Below are 8,009 nucleotides of genomic sequence, written 5' to 3'. Positions count from 1 at the left end.
AGAATTAATAAATTTATAATGTAATGTTAAGTAATCAAGATACAGTGTAAGAGTGATTTCTATGTATGTATTTGAAAATAGAGAAATGTTAATAAATTTATTTTAATTTTTTTTTCTGTAGAACAAATAGAAAACAAAAGGTTATGAAAATTAATAAAGAAAAACTAGTTTATAAATTCTTAATTAATTTTTTTATAATAAAGCATTCAAAATTGATAGTTTATTTTAAAAATGTATGAAGTTGTTAGTAAGCTCTCAAAAGAAAGTTAGTTCTTTGATTATCTATAAACTTGTCTATTCACTTTTTTTTTTTACCTATTTATAATTATGTTGTTTATTACTTTCTTTGTAGCCGTTTTTTCCGGCATACTTTTTTATCGCCATGAAACTTTGATAAGGTAATATTTAATTGATTTTTTTTACTTATAAAGCGAAACCTTTTTGAATTTAATTTTGGTTTAAAAAATGAAATTGTTGTATTAAGAAAACTTTGCTTTTGCTACTTTTTTATTTAAATTACTATTCAATAATTTTTACTATTGTAAGCTGCAACTAGACAAAAATAGCATTCGAGAATGGTGTTACACAAATTCATATCTGACTCGCGGAAATGCCAAAGTCTTAAGTCTTAGGTGTCGAAAATATAGTAAATTCTATTATTTTCAGCTATTTCACTACATTAAACAGAAGTTACTTTTTATTAAAATATATTATAAACTTATAAAGTATACTAAAATTTTAATAGTTTCTGTTATATTTTTAGTTGAAATAAAAAGGGGCATAAGAAGACTTTTTCTATTACGTAGAATATTTGCAAAGACAGTTCAGTTTAAAGGTGGAATCTTCTCGCTACTAGAGAAATAAATTTAAAAACAAAATTGCTAAATAAAATATTTAAACAGCATCCACATCCTCTATTACTTATTAGAGTTGTAAAGAAAACGCTATTATAGGTATTTACCCAAAGAAAGTGTACAAAATAAATGTTTATTAAAAAGAGGAATCACATGAAGATTAATAACTAAACATTTTTTTCTAGTTTTTCAGACTTGGAGGATCGAGAGTATTTGATAAAACCAAAAAGGCCAGCGTAAAAACCAAGTACAGCCAAAACAACCTAAACAAAATTCATTGATAAGACGTTATAAAAAAAGATTAAAAGGTATACATTTCTTCGTCCTTTAATAGTAATAGTATTTAAAAGGGGATATTTGCCGGTGGATTGTTCAGCGCTCATTTTTATACACCCGGTCGTAACTTAAGTATTGACAACTAAGTGTAGAAAAAAAGCAAAGCATGAATAATAATGTGAGCAATTTTTAATTATTTTTAAACTAATCAATACTATTAAACATTTTAAATGACGTTTGATAAACCAGATAGAAGAAAGTATCAAATTAAAAAAGAAAGCAACCTGAAAGAAAATGAAACGCTAATTATTCAACCCAAAATACACACAAGTGAGATGGAAAGAAAGATAGCGCACGGGGCTTCTTGCCAACCTTTTTTTATTTTCCTGCTTTTTTTTAAAACGCCAGTACCTTTCTGAAAGAAAAACGCTACATTATAAGCGAGGAAGGAAGTCTGGTTTTTATTTTAGTTCTTATCAAAGAATGAACTTTATTATACGACAGAGGTAACAAAGAATTCGGCATTTTTCCTAACACTGATAGTAAAACTACATCATTGTTCAAGGATAACTTTATATTCATAACTAGAAAAATCATTGTGATAGACTACTTTTAAAGTATCTTGCAATTGAAGAATACAAATTCAAATAGTATATTTAAGTGTAAAAATATAAGTTATATATTAGTAAAACTAAAGAACAGCCTTAAAAATAGATCACAAATTTTACTTTTTAACAGCTGCCGTACGTGATTGAGCATTTTCTTTTGCTTCAGGTCTTAAAAAATTTTTAAGTAAACTTTTTAATTTTTTAAGACGTTTTAACTGTAAATATTAAGGTATTGTGAATTATACTGTTGACAGTGTGAAGCATTTGCTTTTCATCTTTAGTTAATGTATGTATGCAAAACATATATTAATAGAAACAGTGATTTCTTTTCCTAAATAACTTTCCTTTATTTGGTTTAAAGTTAATTTTATGTAAAGGCTTCTATGATCTGAGCACGTAAAAGTCATAACTTGGCAGTATATCATAAACATTACAATCGATGAGTTATTAAAAAGGAGACGTGTAGCAAAGTTATCTGACTGTAGTCTAGACTTTAAAACTACAGAAAAGCTTAAAGGTAAGTCAAGCCTTATTTTAAATAAATAAGCTAAGATACTTTGGTTTGGCCCTTTGTGTACGGGACTTCTATCGTTAACACGTATTTTTGAAAAGTTTAGATGGCTCGTGAACTTTAAAAGGTTTATCAAGATCTTTTGGGACAAAGAATAATATTCGAATTTAAATAAACTGATGAATAAATTATATAATTAGTAGACTATTAGAAAAGAATAAATGATAAGACAAACAAAAAAGGTAAAAATTTGTTTTAAATAATAAAGAGAGTAAAGAAAGTTTTCTTTAGGCTCCCTTGTCAATAAAGCTTTACATATAAAACATTTTAGAAACATTTGTTTAGACCTGACTTGATGGAATTCGGTTTTAATTATGTAAAGCAAGTTTATATATTAAAATGTCAATAGATAGGTTATTTAATTTAAATGCTTTATATTGAATAAAAAATTTAATAATAAAACTTCAATTATTAAATGATCTACAATGTGTCTAGCTTAATAAATTTCCTTCTTTCAAACAGCTCCACTTAAATGTAAAGCGCCGTAAGCAAAAAGATAGGCGGTCCTGCTAATTCTATCATTTTATTGTTACCCAATTAGCGATGTAACAGGTAATAAACTTATTGAAGTGCTCTTTATAAATAAAAGATGGTACTATATATAGAGTGTTCTTAAAAGTAAAGCTATCACTAGCCAACTAATATAATATCACTAATTTTTTGGTGGTTCTCGTCTTCATGTTATACTTACTACAGGTTTCATATCCTGACAGAAAGCAGTTCGTTTATGAATAAGTTAAGAATTAATTACTGAAAAGTGTTTTTTTGATTAATAATAGGTTTATATTAAATAAGTATTTGCAATAATATATATTAATGGGGAGGAGGGGAGGGATTCAGGGGCGAAAGACTTAAAAATATTTCCTATATTTATTTTTATTATTATATTCCTCTTGTTGCGAGGGGTTTAACTATGTAACGCTTACCAGTGTTCCTGAGAAAGACAGATTTTCGTTTTGTAAAAAGCAACCTGCCCCAGACTCCCGCCTCTTAGCTTATGCTGTGGAAAATATACCCGCTCTTTACGTGTTAACCGCTCAGAGCACAAACTTGATATTCTGGGGAACGCCCACCGGCATAGCTGCCAGTTCAGTCTACAAAAATTTTATTTACAGTAACCACGAGCTAAACAAATAAGCTTCTGCTCTTATAAGAAGGTACAAAGCGAAGAAGATCAAGCCCTTTCTCATTGTTAAAGTGGCTAACTTGAGGTCTACCACACTATCTAAATAGTTTTATAAAGTGGTTTAAAGCTCGTTAGTTTTCATAAGATAACGACCAGTAATGTTTTACAGGCATATTAACATTTAAGCATCGTGTAGGCTTTTAAAACTTCAAACTGTTGCACTCTTAGCTGAAACTAGTGAGTAAAACAACTGTTATGCTACACAGTTGTCCATTCTTATTAAAACAGTTATTAAAAAGTGCTCTTAAATATGAGTAGCCTTATTTCGTCTTTTGCTTAGTCTTTAATTCTACCCCACACTTAAAAGGTTTAAAATAACTTTGTTAATAACTGGGCAAAATTAGATTTTAATTAGTATAAAAAACCACATAAAATTTAGTGAGATCTAGATTTATGCAGTAAAATACAATCTCCTTTTTTAAAAAAAAAAAAAGGAATTGACCAACCGTTTTTAATACGAAAAACAAATAATTGGAGAAAACAAAATTACTCAGTAATATTGCATGGTAGCACAAATTGTTCAGCATATTGTTATTATCAGTGGCGCTGGGTTTTCTTGAAGTTTAGCTCCTCTAGGCGAGAAAATATGTGAAACAAAGTTTTACTTTTGATTTTATTATTGGTTGTTACAAACTACACTTTAAGTAGCGAGTATCTAAATAAATATAGGAGAGCCTTAGCACAGAAATAAGTTTTTCTAAACATATATTTATAAACTACTTTTAATAAAAAAAAGTAGTGCTTATTGGAACAGCGTGTTTCATTAATTGAAAAATTTATCCACTATTTGAATAAAATCTCTAAAATAAGCTTTGAAACTTTAAAAAAAATAGAATTTGTTACTGCAAAAAAACTTTTGATCTTCACAAATTAAAGGCAGGCTGAGCACAGCACGGAATAAGGCCTAATCTTCTGATCTGTAGTCATTATTTTTACAGGTCAAATTATAAAGATGTAATATTTAGAGGACTTTATTTAGTTTAAAAGTTTTTAAATGGACTTTTATGAGTTTACTAAAAAGTTATACCATTAATAAAAATTGTCATGTCTCTCCTTAACAAAACCTCAGGAGATTACTCGATTTGACTTAAAAACCGCATACCTTTTTTACGCTATTTTGTTTTTTCCTAATGAACCAGCATCGTTTTGTTAATTTAACCTAGATTCCTATTGCTTTTTTTTTTTTAAATATGTTTTTCACTGTTTTAGTTATAACAGATAATAAATTAAATTTACTAACGGATATCTCAAGTAATTAAATTAATTCCTTTTTAAAACTTATTAGTATTTTTTAAGACTCTAGCTCCCTCACACCCCACAACCTAATTTTGTTTATAGTATTTGAAGCTCGTCAAAGAACAAAACGACCCGAACGGTCGGGGTTGTGCATCCCACGTGCTTTTCCGCTGCGTGTGTTCTTAAGGTCAGTCAACCTCAGCCATCTGTATTAAGACATGTAAGGCATATATTGGTTATATAAAAAGAGATATATATATTAAACTAATAAAATGTATAAAAGGTTAGTGGTTCTGCTGCTACAATTTGCATGAAAAAAACGAGTGTTAGCTACGTTAAACTGGTTAAACGCAAGAGATTTATTATAATGTCTATTTCATCATTGGTAAAGTTGGAGCCAATAAAAAAGAGGTTTCTTGGTAAGAACAATAGCTTTTTTTTCGTATGGTTGTGTTACTAATTGGTTAAAAACCTGAAGAGACGCACAGATTCAGCGTTTATTTAGTGAAGCGTGACTTTCACGATATTATTTTGACGTCGTTCATTTTCCTTTTGCCTCGTGATACATTTGGTGATACTTTTTTTAACAATCAGTCACAGATTAAAGTAGAGCTTAGTCTCTGTTTTTAACAATTATTTATAATACAGTTTTAATTTATATCAGTTATAGCATATAATGTTATAAATAAATTTTTAAGTTTATTATATATTTAATACAATATTTTTTTCTAATACCATATATAATTTGAATTTTGAGCATTATATTGGGCCTTTCTTGATATATTATAATAAGTAATTGTCGATTAACAATTTTGTTTAACCTATTATTGACCTAGAACTTGAAACATTTTAACAAAAAAATTTTCATATTTGTTTCGCTGATTAGAATCAGTAGTTAGTCTCTGTTAATTTACTTATTGCTTCAATTTAAATATTCAAAGTTTAACAAAGTCTAACACTGATAGGATTTGACATAGTTAGCGTTAAATTACATATAACGGGGGAACGAGTTTTGGAATACTTCTAACATAAATATTTTGTTTTTAATGGATTCAAGTGATATTACTGGCAATATTAGAAGTAATAAAAACAGCAGTAACTTTGTTAAAAAAAGAAATGGAGAAAGTAATAATTTTGTAGAGGTTAACTTAAATAACAATATTGAGAGCCTGAATAACTCAAGCGAGGATGCTTTGCACATCTACGATTTGTTATTTACGGATCCTCTCACTACATTTCCTCTTTATCAAAACAGTGATCCTGAAGGCAGCAGCTCCGACAAAAGGAAATTTGATGCGGAAGAGTGGTCTACTAGATACTCTTTAAGTTCAGCTGACTTAGAAAATATCAAAGATATTGGCCTTAGTAAGAACAAGTTAGCCAAGAGAGGGGCCCCTAAAAAGACTAGAATTGAAAATACAACTTCGAAAGTCTATCTGAAGCATGTTCCTAATATAAAAGAAATAATTTATAATAAAGAAACACTTTTTGCTCCTCCCATTTTAAGTCAGTCAAACACGTCGTTCTGCGATATGTCAAAATTAACGGATCAAATAATAGCGCTCCCAGGCAGATCCTTCCTAGTAATACAGCTTTAATAACAAACAATAGAAAAATTGGTAACAATACATTTTTATGGAATTTTTTTTTGCTTTTTAATTATTTCTTTTAGAGGCTAAAAATTTTGCGTCCCACAGCTTAAAATCTTTTGGTTTAGAAAATAAAAGTAATTATCAAGCCATTTTGGAAGGAAAAGGAAGGTAAATAACTTCGAACATTGCTTTTATTAAATATATGGTTCCGATAAACTTTACACTGCCAGACAATAAAATTAATTATATTTTAGCGTTCTCGGATTGCCTAATGAACTTGTTAAATCTATTGAGAAACGTCGAATAGTACACAGATTCTCTGAAAAGAAAAGGCGACAGGAGTTAATGACGCTCTTAGGCGAACTTAAGGAACTTATTCCGAGCTTAGCTCATTCTAATAATCGTCTAAAGAAACGAGAAATGCAACATCCCACTAAATGTTGCATAGTTAAGAAAGGTTGAAAAAAATAAGTGGGCTATTTTTAATTTTTTTAATTTAATGTCATTATATTACTTATAGCCATTGAATATATAAAAGAATTGAAAAATGAACTCGAACTTTTAAAGCCACAATCAGAGAGAATAGGGTGAAAAAATGTAATGGTTTCATGTGTGTCGCACTCCATGAACTCACATACTTTTTAAATAGACATGCTCATCTACTGTACTCCCTATATAAAAACCAAAACTAAAAAAAATTTATTACTTGATTTACTTCAAATCTTCTCTTGAAAATATAAATTTTTTTTTATGGTTTAACTTTTTTAAATGCTAGGCTGCTTTGCTTGTAAAGGGCTTTATTTCTTTAGTACCTTACTAGTCTGACAAAAGTTAATATGCTTTTTGCCTATCAAAGTGTAAACTAAGGTAAATATTACAATGAAATACATAAAAACATGGCTTTAATGACGCATACCTGAAGAATAAGCTAAGCCCACACGGCCTAATTTCAAAGTTTGGGATTTTAATAGCTTTTGAAGGGCATAGAGGAAATATGACTTTGATAAATTACTGCTGTTCTACTATCTTACTGAAATTTTAAATTATCTTCGACTGAGAAGATACTGATAATAACATTTTGTTAATTCAGCTGAACGCTACTTTAGTAGTAGCATGGAGAAATTTTTTTAAATTTAAAAGCATTTAATACTGAAAGTTTAATAACATCAATTAACACACTAATATTACAATCCGTCAAAAAAAGGTATTACACTAATAAGGCTTTAGTTGAGATTATCATGATAACAAAACAAGTGATATGAGTAATTCGGAAAACTTGTTAGCCCATCCTAATATATACTTTTTATAAGTAGAATAGTTTAGATACTAAAAGACATTTTATATTGCTTTTTTTACTTAATAACAAGTTAATAATTTCTTTTAAAATAGTTCTATAAACTAAAAGATTGATATAAGAACAAACTTCATATAATATCCTTTTTTATAAGTTTGATAAATAAAAGCAGTATAGTCTACCGTGATAATATTATATAAGATCCACTCAATTCTAATGGCATTAGGAATAATCTGTCTTCTAGCCCTCCCCCTATATAATATTTTTTTAAAAAGAATTTAAGGTTTATTTTGTAATTTAAACTTTAAGCAAGATATTTAAAAAGGACTCTTATAGAGTATAACTACTACAAAAAAGCTAGTAACATGCAAATTTTCACTATTCTTTTAATA

At 28.4% G+C, this 8,009-nt stretch overlaps 2 long non-coding RNA genes across 2 annotated transcripts; one reads left to right on the top strand and one right to left on the bottom strand.

The window, feature by feature from the left end:
- Nucleotides 1–971: 971 nt before the first annotated feature.
- Nucleotides 972–1,458, bottom strand: LOC135122396 (uncharacterized). The gene is made up of 3 exons (XR_010279371.1): nt 1,415–1,458; nt 1,169–1,272; nt 972–1,117 (listed from the first exon to the last, which is right to left on the bottom strand). It is a non-coding gene; the product is annotated as an uncharacterized LOC135122396 (long non-coding RNA).
- Nucleotides 1,459–6,122: 4,664 nt separating this feature from the next.
- On the top strand, nt 6,123–6,985 carry LOC135122397 (uncharacterized). The gene is made up of 4 exons (XR_010279372.1): nt 6,123–6,350; nt 6,404–6,491; nt 6,578–6,780; nt 6,844–6,985. It is a non-coding gene; the product is annotated as an uncharacterized LOC135122397 (long non-coding RNA).
- Nucleotides 6,986–8,009: the final 1,024 nt, after the last annotated feature.

This window comes from Zophobas morio, unplaced genomic scaffold, assembly GCF_036711695.1.
Source record: "Zophobas morio isolate AGI-343-1 ecotype UQ-CSIRO unplaced genomic scaffold, CSIRO_AGI_Zmor_V1 ptg001195l, whole genome shotgun sequence".
NCBI classification, from domain to species: domain Eukaryota; kingdom Metazoa; phylum Arthropoda; class Insecta; order Coleoptera; family Tenebrionidae; genus Zophobas; species Zophobas morio.
This window is presented reverse-complemented; position numbering and strand designations above follow the sequence as displayed.